The 15916-nt window shown below is 39.1% G+C and overlaps 1 protein-coding gene across 4 annotated transcripts in view; it reads right to left on the bottom strand.

Moving 5' to 3' along the window:
* The window catches only part of PALLD (palladin, cytoskeletal associated protein), a 181336-nt gene that overhangs the window by 60787 nt on the left and 104633 nt on the right, over positions 1-15916 (bottom strand). The window contains exon 1 of one of the 4 annotated variants that reach the window (XM_050973496.1): positions 6071-6182. The exons of the other annotated variants lie outside the window; for them this stretch is intronic. The gene's annotated coding sequence lies outside the window, so the exon portion shown is untranslated. Of the gene's footprint in view, positions 1-6070; positions 6183-15916 lie in introns of those variants that run through there. 4 annotated transcript variants of the gene reach the window in all.

Genomic DNA, 15916 nt, shown 5'->3' with positions numbered 1-15916 from the left:
AAACAAAGCACCCCCATAAGTCAGGTAGAGATTTTATAGATGTGTCTGTGTAAGGACACACACACATACATATATTCACATACCATGAGATTCATATGCACACAGAAACAGAATTGCATTATCTTCTTTAATAAAAAAATCTGCATAATCTGCTCTTTGAAGTTAGAAACATTTTACACACATCTGGATGTACATACATACACACATGGCACTTAGAACTGAAAGAAATAATTGTGTTTCTAGCGAGTGCTTTCATACTGTGATTCAGCCTATTCAGAAGAACTAATTCAGCCGTAGAGTAATAATTTAAAAATACTTCAAAATCCAACTACAGAAAAGTAATTATGGTATTTCAAGGATAAGTCTTCCAAGTTGTGAGTAAGGTGCAAAATTGGGTAGGAGCAAACTCAGCTGAAAGCTTGGCCTAAGCCCAGCAGGTTGGCTCTCCTGAGAAAAGTTGCTATAACACATGTGGGTCTTGATTTAAAACAGATTTGTGTATTCAGTGTAGTTGGAGAAATACTTTTTAAATGGATCTGTAGCAGAAGTAAAAAAAAAAATCTAAATATTCCATTCTCTTATTCTATTCACTAGAGCCCAGGCAGGACCTCCTAATGCAGTTTGTCCTGTCTACCAGATACTGCCTGAATGCATTTCTTGCTCTCTGATGTACATTTCTTTTCATCACAGGAGAGGAATTCATTTTCATTTGCAATTTAAAAATTAAATCCAGCTGACTGAATCTTTATCACAGTTCAATATTTTGGAAGAGACCTTTAAGATCATCAAATCCAACCATCAACCCTGCACTACCACTGTTAACTTCTAAACCACTAAACATATAATGTTTTTTTTCCTGATGTCTAATCAGAATTTCCTCCTTCTCAGCTTGAGGCAATTAACTCTGATCCTCTTACTGCAGGTATGGAAGAATAGACTGATCCCCATCTCCACACGACCTCATTTCAGACACTTGTAGATAGCAATGAGGTCCCCCTGAGCTTCCTCTTCTCCAGGCTTAGCATCCCCAGCTCCCCCAGCCAATCTTCATGTTCTCCAGTCCTTTCACAAGCCTTGTTGCCCTTCTCTGGACATGCTGCAGCATCAAAATGCCACTCTTAAAGTGGGAGGCCCAAAACTGAATGCAATGCTCAAGGTGTGGCCTTGGCAGTGCAGAGTACAGGGGTACAGTCCCAGTGCTGGTCCTGCTGCCACACTATTGCTGACACAGGCCAGGATGCCATCAGCCTTCTTGGCCTTCTGTTTGAGAACAAACAAAATTTTGTAAATGCTAGGATTCAAACAAATCCACTTGAGATTGTAAAAGCTTAATATTAATGTTGTAAATGTAATACCTTGTGTTTTCCCATTATTTACACACACACCTCAGGTTCTGTGTTGTTGTAATAGGTACAGTAGCATACAAAACAAGTATCAGCCTTTACTGGGAATTCAATGGGGTAATAAGGTTGGTATAAACATTAATACCACTAAAACAGTGGTTTTTGTGTGCTAATCTATTTTTACATTTATGTCTGGAAAAAAAATGTAACCATGTTGCCAATGAAAACCAAAAAAATCTTTTCCTGTACATTTCTGCTGGCTGACACATCATGTCTGGAAATAATAGTCTTTTCTCTAAAAAACCTTTGCTTTAAACAATCCCAAAAGAAAAATAAGATATGAGCCATCTTATGAAAATTTACCAGAACTTGAACATTTTGTCAATGCAGTATAGATGCATAGATTCAACTCTTCAACTAAATAACTCTTCCATATTATTAAGGAAGAGATAGGAACTCAACCCCTCATTACCACTTTCTGCTTGAAATACACTATAGTGAACTGTGATACCACATTGGTTTCTCAAAGAGAATAACTAGAAGAATTATTTTTTCTTATCCTGTGTTATATTCTAGCACATATAATGTAGACCATCTTCTGAAATTGGTAAAAAACAAAGTCTGAAGCCCATTTTAAACAGAAATTTCAACAGGAACATATTTTGTTGATGTGAATGAATACAATTTCCCAGGCTAAGAAGAATGTCCTGGGGAGGACTGGAAAGAATTCTGAGTAACTGCTACAAACAATGGTTTAAGATAATCTAAGGTAATCAAAAGATTTCTTACTCAAATTATCACTGGAGAGATATGCACACTACGATAACTAGGGAAAGCAGATTCAGTTGCTTCTTGGCTCACCTCACACAGGTGAATAAGGCAGAAAAATCCCAGCAAGAAATTGAGCTCACTATATTTATTTATTTATATAAAAGTAAATGCTGTTTATCTTAAAATTCCTTCCCTTTGTGGAAGGGGGAAGTGCTGGGGAGTGCCATACACAATACACTAATTACAATCACTTTCTGCTTCAATAAAGGAAATACAAACTTCCTGCCTTGGCAAAGATTAGAATGTCTCAAGCAGGTGGGAAAAGGACCATGTAAGTGTCTAGACAGAAATGTGGAGGAAAAGTATTTCCTAACTTTTCTATTCATGTGCTAACCCAGAAAGTGGACTACACATGTAAAGAGAACTGCCTTAATTATTGGTTCTTCTACTTTGATAATTATGTTTTTAATTATGATAATTACATATTTAATATATGAATACCAAATGTTAAATTATCTATATCGCTCCAATAAGTTCTGACACTTGTGGTCACAAGACTCTTCACCTTCTGCAGGTAAGAGGTTAAAATGAGTCTTCTAGGCATACTATAATATGGTTAGTAATTATTCCATACATATTCTTCCAAATGAGTCTATTATTGCTATGAAATCATCATCATATTATTGCTATGAAATCAAGTATTTCTATTACTGAGTGGGCACTTTCTTCCAAAGGGAACTTCATTACTTAATCTAGCACTGAAATGCTATCTGTTAAGAAAGCAGGAATGTTTCCAATGGAAGATGATACATGAATACAAAAGTCCACAGGCATATTTTGATTAAATAATATTCCCAGTATAAAAGATTTCCAGTCAATTATTATGTTCTCAAGAATATAACTGGGACTATCAGTCAATTTATATGTTCTACATAATCCTGAAATTTTTATTGGGAAAACAAAACCATAGGGCCACCAACTCTTTGCAGCTCAGTAAAGGTCCAGTACAACCCCCAAATACTTGAAGACTGTGCTCTGTGCAGTTATCTACACATTTTTCAAATTAGAAACTCAGCTCTTTAAAACCAAAGGCCTTTATCTTCATGTCTTTCAGGTGTACTGACAACAAATATCCATAATCTATGGGAAATTATGCTCTGCACACAGAGAAAACCCACACATATGACATCACACTCACTGACAATCTACTCTGCTCGCAGGCACATGGATCCACATGAATGCTGGCATAAGTAAAATTGAAAAGCAGCTAATTTAAATAGAAGCAGATGAGAAATTAGGTTGTTGTTAGAAGAATACAGTATTTTCCATTAACTACATCATTTTACAAGTATGATTGGCTTGCTTTGCCCAGCTGAGAACCAGGTAAGTTCAATAAGGTATGTCTCTCATGGATCATTTTGAAACAAAGTAATAAGAAGAAATTCTGTAGAGGAGAAAAAGAAGAATTTCTTCACAGAATTTCTCTGAGCTGACCAGCATCCCACAGGTCAATTCCAGGCAGACTGCTTCCTTGGTCTTCCAATGCCTAAAGCCCAACAGCTGAACATTACTCATCAGATTTACCACTGTGTCCTTACAAAAAAGGAGGCATGCTGTTCTAACATAGCTATTAGAAATGGCTGCTGCAGTCACACAGACCACAAAGTGGATGACAAAACTGCAATCACGCTCCCGCTTGTGGAGTGTTAGATGCCCTCCACAACCATCATATCAGCTCAAAAAATTCTGCAGTGCAAAGTTTTATATGTTGCAATCATCACACAGTCTCTCCAAAGAGAAAACAGTAGGCTCAGGCTAATCAGTAGGCCCACAATAATTGCTGCTTGAGTGTCCAGCAATATGAGTTTTGCCAGTAATATAAACAAAAAAAAAAGAAGAAACTTAAGAACACTTTGAAGATAATAGAGAATTTTCTAGGATTCCAGTGTAACAGCACAAAAACATTTATCTTACATCAGTGGTTTTTAATTGTTAGTTAAAACACACTTAAAATTTTCAGGACTGAAAAAATTCAGAAAGCTGCAAGAAAAGTTATGTGATGTACATCTGCCAACTGCTAACAAACCTTTACCACATATCCACCACTGCAGTCTTAGGAAAAGTGCTACATCAGATTGCAGTGTGTGATAACTTGCTAAATTCTGACTTTGTGATTATCAGATTTCCACTATCTCAAAGATGAGAGAAATCTCATCTCAAAGAGGAGCTCCACTATCAGATTTCCCCTATCTCAAAGATGAGGATTTGTTTTATCCAAATGAGACACTCCCAATTCCAACAATATCCTACTTGCGTATTCCTACATGTTTCAAACATTGCAAGAACATCTGTCTATCTTCTACCCCATATTTCCAGTTTCTTTTATTCAAACTCTTATCACTCTCCCCCACCTTTTCCCACAGGGTTTCTCCTTCTGGCCAGGAAAATCAGTAAAAGAACATGATTTCACAGACAGTTCTTTCAGGTTTTGTTCCCCAACCAAAAGCAGGATGCAACACAATCTCTCTCAGAATCTTGTTCTCACAAGTATTTGCCCCATTTTCATAGTGAAATGGTTTAGATACAATCAGTGGACATGTGCTGAGAGTCATTTAACTTTTTCTATGATTTTTTTTCCATCCTCTTGTTATCAATTCTATATCTTAATCCTTTTATGTCTGGTATGCATTGTGAATCACAGACCAGCTCTGGATGTCTGGAAACTGCTGGGCTTTCTTAAAGAATGCCATCAAAACTTCTTCCATCCCAGAATGCCAGTGTACCTCTGTGCACACAAACCTGTGAGTGAACATAAAACTTTCTGCACAGCATGTAATCCATCTTACAAAGTTAATTTCAGAAATATAAGGTTTGTTCACAGGAATCAGGGTTTCAGTTCAATACAGCCAGAGAATACCATGGAAAAACAGTTTCTTGACCTCAAAGCCTAATGAAACTTCGACTGTGTCCACTCCTATTTTTAGATGTGTGCTCTGCAGTGCCATATTCCTTAATATAAAGCTGACCCAAATGTTCCAATAGCAGACGTTGGTTTTTCTTTGATAGCCAATGCATATCTCTGCTTTCCAAGTTTCTGTAAACACATCATTATAAAGAAGGCCAGTCTTACTTTTCCCAGCCTTCTTTCTAATTATGTGCCTACTGCCAGGAAACTTTTTTTTTTTTTTTTTTTTGTGTCTTGACTACAAAATTTTAAACAAATATCTTATGCGTGCTGCAGACTTGGAAAAGAAGGGGAAAAATATCTCCAAAGCCGTTACTGTTATAGGTTACAAAGTTACTAAGTAACACCAAATTCTTTTCAACAAGCAGTGATAAATATTAGACGAAAAAATTTAGCTACAAGAGTACATTAAGTTCTAGATGACCAAATATGTCTTCCTTATAGACGTATGAATTCCACAGAACAACCCAGAACTCCAATGTTTGGTTTCATTTGGGTAAGAAGCTGTGGCAAATCTTCTAAAAGATCAAGTCTCCCGCCCATTACCAATTCTCTTCATCCAAACTATCACTGGGTCCCTACAGATGTCTCGTACAAAGAAGACTGGGAAGGCACTCACAATTTACTGCCCTATCATGTTGTTTAAGGACTGACTTAGCAAGTCTTGGGTAACAGAGATGCACAGAGCCGCTGCCGCCACATCAGCATCCTTTTTTTGCCTATGGAAACATCAAGGGGACGGCCGGGGTCGGCAAATAAAGTGCATCAGCCAAACTCGAATGCGACTACAGACGATGGGGCAAACGAAAAGACCAAGAAAGAGTAGATCAAAAGTAGAAGTACTCGAAAGAAAGGCGGTCAGCCCGGTCCGATTACCGCATGATTTCATGTGTCCTGACCTTTCGCCTCCCATCACCGCTTCTGCCGTGAGGTAACCTCATCTGCAGAACACACGTCACCGCGAACTCCTGAAAGTACCCTGCCGTCTTACCTGGGCACGGCGGAGCGGGCAGCTCTCACATAGCCGAGCGCCGGTGTCCCGGGACGCGGCGAGCGGCGGCGGGCGCGGAGCGGAGCGGAGCGGCGCCCGCAGGTACCCGGGGCTATATAGGGCGGGCCCGGGGCGCCGCTCCGCGCCGTGACTCACTGAGGAGCCGCCGCCGCCGGCGCGTCCCACTCCGGCAGCTTCACGTTAAGAGTCCCGCGGCCGCCCCAGGCGCCCCGAGGCGTGCGGGAGGCGTTACCAGGCTGCCAGGAACGGCAGCGAGACGCGGGTTTCCCGCAGCGAGTCGCCATCGGGATGTTTCTATCCGCTGCCGCAGCCTAAGTCTTAGTTACTCCCTCGGAGCTGCAAGAATTGTAAGCCTGTGGTACACTTTTTGCCCAAAAATGCTCGGGTCCCAGGCTGGAAGTTCACTTTTTTTCCTTCCAGGAACATCCATAGCCAGCAGAAAAACTTAAGAAGGCGCTGCAACAGCCTAGGGAAACATCCCAGGCTCTCCCATATTGCCATACAGCTGCACAAAAGTGTTGCTACGAGAATTTACATGAGCTCTTCTGCTAGGCAAAAGTTTCCATGATTGCCACATCATCTTCCTCCGCATGACAGAGCGGGTGGGATGGCTACAAGTTTGATGTACAACTGCAAAAGTGATGTCTCAAGTTGTTCCTCTAAGCCCTTTAACATTTCTGTGTTCTTTTAAATTAACACTTATGCCACTACTCATTACTACCAAGACCTCAAGTATCCAGGTTAAACTGAATATAAAACTTTTTTCAGAAAAATATCGTGCTATTGCACTGTAGTCATCTGTTTTACAAATAGTCTCCTGTGCGTTCTTCACCTGCCAAAGAGTAGTAGCATCAGTGATCAGAAAAAATTTACCATATGATATAAAAGTCTAGTTGTTTTGTGATCTAACTATGTAAAACCTTCCTGAGTGTCACTTACTCTAAATACATAAATTACTACTACATATTCCACTAAGGCATTCATTTGAAGGTAGATAATTCTTCGTTTTTCCTCTTTTTTTTTTCTTCTTTTTTCCCCTCAAGGAGATAAAGAGTGTCAGATTTCTGTTGTTGACTTCTTACAGGTTCCATGCCAACATCAGTTTTATAAACAATTATAGTACACAACTAATGACTAGTAACACCTACTTCAACATCTGCTTAAAACAAGATGGATAATCTCAAAAGATACATCTATAAAATCACTATTCTCAATTCCATGCTTAGCCCATGGAGGTGATCAGTGGTATCACTTCCATTTACTACCTCACGAGCAGCAAGTAAGCGTATGAACATGCTGCCTTTTATCTCTGCTCAACATCCTGGACAACACTCAAAAAATTTAGGGCAGGTGAAAGCAAGGGTGATCCTCTTTCTTCTCTGAGCTCCAGTTTCCTATCAGTGTGTATTATAGATCAGCTCTGGATGCCTGGAAATCTGTTTGATTTACAAGAGCATCACCATAACTATTTTCTCCTAACTGGTATGAACCCCCAAAATGAGCAAGGCCTCTACCTGAGAAATTTTATTCCACAGTGGACAATGCAGAACAGGGTAGCACTGAAAATTTCTCTGCTTACTCAACCCCTGTCACACCTTTTCACCATTAAGCCCTCTTTAGGACTCAGAACTCACTCCACATCACTCAGTCCCTCCAGAACACAATAGGAAGAACAGAGGAATGCTGCCAATTAGGAAGAAGGGCGGGGAAAATGAAGCATCTCCCCATTGCTAGAACAGAGTGGCATGCCAGAACCTGGCAGTCAGAAGGCTGGCGCTGCACTAGCACCCTGTTTCCAATTCTGGTACATGACTCTGGGGAAGAAGCATGGCAGCTCATACACATAGTATTAAGATAGTACAAAGATAAAAGGAGTATCATTCATGGCTGGTCAGGTCTCTCTATGATTTTTGGTAGGTATGCTTGTCAAGAATTTTATCTAAAACTCAGAACACAGTTCTGTTATGGCCTGTAACAGGTGCAGATAATGTAACACACACAACAAAGAGCACACTGATGTACAGTAGGAAAAGTCAGTGATAGAAAAACATTACCTGGACTTCACATCTCTTAACTGCACTTTCTCTTTTGTATTTGATTATAACAGATTGAGATAATACTGTATCATAAATATGCATTAAGTTCTCCAACATTTTTTCTGTCACAGCTCTTAAAATTTTTGCATGTAGGAATTTTATGTCTGTGTGTGCATGCGTATGTTCAGTTCATGGGTTTGAAAGTTGAAAGCCGAGACAACTTGTGCACATCAGCTTAGTTCAAGATACTTGCTTGTCTCTGACTCCACAGCCTATTCGGGCATGGAAAGTGAAAATGAGGCTCAGCTTACTGGGAAACAAGCATAAGGCACATTGCAAGATCAAGATCCAAAGAGAAAAGAAGCAAAACCATATGCTTAACTTAATATGATCTGTGATTCTTTCTTGTAAACAACTTTGCCCTATAATTCTAGTCCCAGGAACATTTGTTTCTGATTTAAGGAGTTTCCAACTATCTCAACAGCATGACTAGCAAACTGAAATGAGGAAAACTAATTCACACATAAAAAGACAATTGCCTACAACTCCAATTATGTCCTAATATTTAAAAGAAATAATTAAAACATAATCATAATGTTAACAAACAGCTTTTGGAAAAATGAAGTAAATGAGCCCAAATATTAATTTCTGTGGACCAGGGAAGATAATGGTAGATGTCCCTAGCAAAGCAGGAAAACACCAAACTGCCTGAAGTTTTCTTGCTAGTGTTCATTCAGACTTTGAGAAGTTTCACAAAATTAAGATCTACTTTTCAAATCACCCCATAAATAAAATGAAATTAGTAATGTTTGGAGTACAAAAACTAAAAGGATTTCTTCAGGAAAGAAAAGCTGAAAATGCAGGAAGAAAACATTTAACAAAGTAATCACATCCCAGCAATGAGTGAAAATAAATGAAAATAACTCAATGGACGTCATGAGAGAGTCTGTCAAATTCTTAAACTATTACAGAATAATTTGTAGCATTTAAATACAATCTTTTTGCCTGCAGTGTATCTTCAGGGAAGGAAGTGTATTTTAATAGTGTACATATAGTTCTATAAATAAAAACAGCAGCTGTTTCTCAGGTGCTATAATACAAAAACCTACACTTTTGTTTCCTTTCTTATCTTTGCCCCCTTGATTTTCCCTCATTATGATATGTAAAAATTTAGCATTGTAGCTGCTGACTTAACTGACACATTTAAAGCTACACTGGAGTGTGCAATTCTGATCACAATAGTTAAGACCAGAAGTCTCAAATTTTTTAAATCAAGACAGAATGTTTTGACACAAGAAAAAAATCCAACAAATGAAACTTAAAATTAAAAAATTCTGAGATCTAGGAAGAAGTTGTGATTGAGATTCAAACGGTGTTTTCTAATGAGGGAGACACATGACATGAGATTCATTTGGTCTTAAAATCTGGAAATTAATGCAAGGATATAGGCATGCCTGTAAATCAACCCAAACAGTATTCAGCTAGCTACAATGCAGCTTTGCATCGCATTACAGTTCCAACATCATTAAACTCAGATGGAAATGTCAGTAAAGTAGGCCCGAAGGACTGACCAGAAGAGGGAATTGAAAGTTTACAAGTTTCCAAACTGATTCACATGCAGCTTACTGAATTCAATGATCTATGGAGGCCAGTCCAGCAATTTCCTTGTTTTTCCTACATAAGGGAAATGCATCCCATTTACACCAGCTGTGCAAAATAAGCTTTGGCATGCCAACCATTGCAGATTTTAAATTTTTTATTTAAAACAAAAAAACTATCTCCATAAAACTACATCACCTCTCATACTGTGGGACAAAACTTTGACAGAAAAGTCAAAGCTTTCCTGCATAGCTTTGAATGTGGATTCCTAAGCCCTGAACAGGACACCAGTTTTCTTGGAATGCATGAGAGTTTGAGATTTCTTTAGAAGGCCAGAATGCAAAATTAGGATTTCCCAAAACTAAAAAGTGACTGACGATACCTCTGACATGGTAGTTACCAAACATGTGCTGGTCCAAAGCATTTAGTACTATTTCAAGTATTCTGTTCTACCTAACTTGACTGGTGTTAGCCGACACTGAGGCAGTAACTGTAAATTGCTTTGTCTGGTCTTATTTCTGTTTGATGAAATTCACAATGTCTGAACTGGAAGTATCAAGCTATTTGTGGCTTTTGTTGTTCTTAGCACTTCTGGTAAATAAAAGATCACATGTGTGTTGCAAGAAAGAATATTTAGGCAAACATTTCCCATCACTTTCAACTCTGAAATACACACTATTAAAGTTATGTGCTTTGCAAAAAGGAAAACACAGCTAGGGTCAACGCTTGATAGCAAATCATACTGCAGTCTCTGATCTAGGAAAACAGGATTCAACAACAACAATGACAACAAGAATTTTGTCCACATTTCTAATAATACCAACAGAAAAACAAAAATTAGAAGTTTCTACTACTGAGTCAATTTTCATAAGGCAGCAGTTATCATTTTGTGGAAATACACTTATACTTGCATTTGTGCATACACATATAGTGATGAAGTGACTCCACTTAAGGTTTCTTTGTTATACCACAATTTCATCTTTCAGACTAAAACAGCAAAGGTCCTCAGGGTAAAAAATTAAATTATATTGATCAGACTTATTGTGCAGCCCCTATGACAGCACAGAGGAAAACTGTGGGTCTACTATGTAGGCACTTTCTAATAAGGAACTGGAACAGTGATGGTTGAACAACAAGCATATGGAGAAGTCAGGTATCCCAATGACTTACTTAAATTCCTAGATACTTCAGTACCCACATGATTGGTCTGTTTTATCCATGAGTAATCCATGAGATTTCCTGGCCTACAGAACTACTGATACTGCAATATGTGAGAGCTCTGGAAATTAAATATAACAAAATATAGCCTAGAAAAAAAGCCCATTCACTGCTCAGGCTTTACTTCATAGTAAAGCTGACATAACACTTTTCAGCTGTGACACTGAAACTCACTTTTACAAGCACTGCCACAGATTTATGAGAGGTCTACCTGCACTTCAGATGCTAAAATTGTTAGAAGGCTTAAAAAAAGTCACAGAGGGTCACAGCCGTTTGAATGCCACCTGAAAGTTCTTCCCAGTTCTGAACTCAAATCTCAACAGTACATTCCCTTCCTTAATAGCCCCAATATGGCAATAGTGAGCGTGTTGTATCTTTCAATTAGCTACACTTCAGTAACTTACAGCTGCTGTAATTGTAAGGCCTGTCAGGAAAGATAAAGAAGCTGTTTCTTCTGAACCAGACTTCCCTACAGTATTTAAAATGTTTTTCAGTAGCTGTTTATAAGCTGATCTTGTCACAATTTCAAGATCAAGGCAAAACTTACTTCCTTTCATTAGGATGTCAAGCTCACAGTGCATGTAATTGTTTGCTGTAAAGGCTGTGACTTTAGGACACATTCTGTTGCTTACACTTGCAAACCAGAGCAAACCAGGCCAGTACGTTAAACCTTACTGCTGAAGTTTGTGCCCACAGCTATTTAGTTTTCTCTGTTCTAGGTTCCACACACTCAGCAGAGATTATAGCTCTTCCTTCAGAATATTTGTTGTGTGGATTTTTCCTGCTTTCAGTCTGAAGTGAAAAAGTGAAAGGTGTACTTCCATGTGTACTTCCACCAGGAATAAGACCTTTTAACTTCAGCCCATATAAGTAGGTAAAACAACATGCCAAGACACTGGATCACAGGGCATGAATTTTACACCTATGTTTAAACCAGTACCTAACTTGCATTTCTGAAATTCCGTAACATTTTTCCATATGTTCTTATGAAATGCTTTTCTATCTGAATCGTCAGGACAGTTCTAGTGTTTTCTATTTTCTTTACTCTCTTTCTCTACTACTGCTCTTAACTGCAAAGACACCTCTGACTCTCAGGGGTGCCTGTGTAGCCTTTCTAGATGAATTTCTAAGTTTTCATTAGAACACTACAGTAGACAAAAACTTATAACATGTTTTCGTAATGCCTAAAATTATCTGCAATGGGACTCTTCTTTCCCCTTGGCAAAGGATGACTCATTTATCTTCAGCCTGCTAACCAACGGGCTTGCCAAAGACCCCCCCTTTCTAAACAAAAATCTGTAGAGAGCTTTCAGAAACATGAGAAAATATGACAAACACAGCTTGAGGCCGGCTGAAGATCACAGAAGGATACGGACAAGCCTCGATCCCCTGCATTCAGCGCTCGGCTGGTAACAGGAGAGAGCAGCTCCCTGCACACAGACTGCTTCTCCGGCTTCCCTGGCATCTCCCCCTCTGCTCCTATTCTGAAATCCTCCAGCTCCAACTTCCTTATTTGGTTGCCGGGACTGTTCTTTGTCTGGCTGAGCCCCCCGGGCCGCGCCGCCTCCGGCTGGGCCCGGCCCGGCTCCAGCGGGCCACCCCGCCCGGGCCCCGGGCGAGCCGCGGCCATGCCCATGTAAGGAGCAGCTCCCCGCGCCGGGCGGGCCGCGCCTCCGGCCGGGGCTCCGTGCGCTCGGCCCCGCAGCAGCCGCGGATCCCGCCGAGCAGCAGCGCTCCCCGAGCCGCCCCGGCTGCGTCTGCAAACCGCTGGCAACGAGACAAAGGAAAATGAAGCGATGAAGTTCCAGTGTAAAAACTCAGAGATTCCTGTCGTGTTTTCCATTGTTCTTTAGAACAGGTTACAGCGTGTCCTGTGGGGATTTCACTGCTCTGGTGTGCTTTCTGCAGGGAAAAGGAATCCCTCAACACTGCTACCTACTTTTTTAAAAGTTACTATTCTGTTATGCTACGTGAAGAAACAAAGCAAGACTAGCTTTACTCTCAAAATACCCCGAAACTTCTAAAAGTAGGGTTTCTAAAGAGGAGCTAACCTGCAGGAAGACAGTGAACACTCCCTACTGCTGCTACTGTTGCTTGATAGTCAGTTTTAGTAGCACTTCAGGTACTTCATGAGATAGAATTGACAGTCAGACTGGACATGTCTATATAAGAGCCACAGCAAGCAAGGAAGAACACTTAAATAAAAAACAAAAACCCAACCAAACTGTAGTCCTGCTAGTCACTGTATTTTTTTTGTTCACATCTTTTAGATTTAGTCTTTTTTAGTCGATTTTTTTTTAAACAAAGATCAAGGAATCCCGTAGGAAGTGATTTCTTTCTTTAAATTTAAATGAGAAAATGACAACACTTCAGGAGAATATATACTGAATATGTCCACACTGATAGCTGAAACAAAGGTTGATCCACAGAGATCTAGTTATCTAAGGAGCTTGTTGAGCTGTTACTCCTTAAAAGGAACACCCTTAACAAAGCAGTGATTTAAAATTAGTAGAAGTGTTCTGAGACAGTCCTTTCATGCAGTGTGACAAGAAACAACATTTTGAAAAAAATCAAAGAAGGTATAGCTAAATTTCAAACTTTATAATTCTGTCAGTGAATCTGAAAGCATTTCTGTATTTCTCAATATGGTTCCCTAGCATTAAGTTATGAAAACAAGTCAAGCTGGATGTTGGTTGAAGCTGAAAACAAGTAGTAAACTGGAACAGAGAGCACTGCTTTAAGACACTGATGTACAGGGTAATAGTGATTGCTCCTGGACACAAGTGCCTGAAAAAAATAATTACAGAGAATACAAAGGTGCATTTATAACCACCTTCCTGTAAGACTCCAGCTGCACCCAAGTCAGTTGTACTTTCGGTTCAACAGAAAACTGACTCTGGTATTTTTATACCACATTCTTGCCCTCAACAGAGGCCTGAACAAGTTTGTTTACTTGTGAGAAACTCTTGAACTAGAAAAACATAAAGAAACAGCTTAATAAAATAACAGAATAAATAGATTGACGACATCATAATTACATTACATATTTAAATTAGCATGCTAAAATTCACCTCAGAAAACAAACAAACAATTTCAGCAAAATAAGAAACGTATAGGAACAATTTAGGAGAATTTATGCCCAGAAAGATCAGGTTTCAAGTTGTCTGTTTCAAGAATAATGTAAATAAAACGTTCCTAACTGAAAAAAGAAAATGCTAAAATAAAAATCCAACTTACAGAAATATTTTAAGAATAAATTAAACTAAGGTCAATATAGCATTGTCAAATAGGAATTTAAAACAAAATGCGGTATCTTATGGAGCTCATCCTTTCTACTGCTAAAGGCTGCAGAAGTACCAGGTTATTTCAGAACTAGTCCATCATCTTCAGCAGGTGTTCAGGCTACTGACAAATAACTCACTGCTGATTCTGCATGCAATTTACTGTCCAGGCCCTGTCATCTGACATCAGTTCATCTGAATGGAACAAATGACACCACAAGAGACATGTTCAGGGTAGGAGGACATATCCTTTGACCTTTGATGTGCTGTTCTACATTTGCTCTTCTTCTGTTTCTGCTGCAACAGAAACTGGCAATGCTCTCAAGAAAGCTATCTAAAAATCTAAGATAAATGCATATGAAAGCTTAGGTTTCTACCCTTGCAGGAAGAGTGACCTCTCAGAGGTCTGGAAGTTACTACTCAACTGACTTTCAAAGAAAGTTCCAGTCCTCTCTCTGTCTGGTCAAACAGGTTTCAAAGTACAGGTTTTGTCTCTCTAAATATTGCAGATAGCTAAATTGCTGCCATTGGCCCCAGTCAACTTGCAATCTTTAATGTGTAAGTTTATTTCCATACAAGTAGAGCATATCTGCTCGCTGTGCCATCTTCTCTTTCCAGTACCTGCCAGTCTGTGTTTCCTTTACTTCCCCAAGTGGACCCCCTCACTCCAGCTATTCCACAGCTCACAGTAAATCCACAGGTGTAACTAGACTGAGCCATGGCAGCCTCCTTTTCACAGGTTTGAAGCACTGTCCTCAGAGAACATGACCATATCCTGTCTCTCCTTCACTTCTGCCAGAGGGTGCCTCATGCTGTCCAGCCCCACGTCCATGTTGTGGCAGTTTCTCATGTGGTCAAAAACTAGAAGGCTCTGCATGATGGTGGAACAGAAATGTGCCATAGAGGACCGCATCATTAACCCAACAGACTTGAACAGTTTTATCATATGAATATGAAAGTATTCAACACCAGTGCACAACCACTTACCAAGGTTAGAGTACTAGCAACAACTGTTTCAACCTGCTGCTTGGAAACACTGAATTAAAAAATTACAAAATCTTTACTATTATTAAAGGCATTATGAAAACAATGAAAAAAAAACTCAGCATTTTATCAGTAAATTAAAATAGATTTTCTTTGCTAATGTTCAGCTTTGTAATAAAAACTACTGGCATTGTAACATTAGTGTAACATTTAGTGATATTGTAAAACATATTCAATAACACAAAATCATATTTCTCAGACTAAACATCTTAACATAGTCTGAATGTATAGATACACACATTGATAATAATACATTTTAATACAGATCTTCAAAAAATTCCCTGCCAAAGCATGAGAGTGTGCATTAACTTAACTGATAAAACAGGCCCACTGTACAGTAGCCAGTTTGTTCATTAGCACAACTGTCCAACAATAAATTCTACACATCAGTTTATAGTTTCACCTAAATTATCATTTAATATTAATGTGTGTTTTTATGATTATAGACCCATGGTAGCAATATTAATTATATAAGAAACACGTGTGTAATCATATCAAAATAATATTGTCAGAACTTTCACTTAGAAGTGCTAAAACTTATGCTGGGAGAGACCTGTATGAAAGCTACCCTGAAATGTAAGGTAGTTATGAGTGGTCAAAAGTCATGCACTGAGTTATATTTAGAGCATCAGTCAAGGACAATGCAC

The sequence above is a fragment of the Serinus canaria genome, chromosome 4, assembly GCF_022539315.1.
Source record: "Serinus canaria isolate serCan28SL12 chromosome 4, serCan2020, whole genome shotgun sequence".
Lineage (NCBI taxonomy): Eukaryota > Metazoa > Chordata > Aves > Passeriformes > Fringillidae > Serinus > Serinus canaria.
Note: the sequence above shows the minus strand (reverse complement) of the source record. Positions and strands in the feature narration are given on the sequence as shown.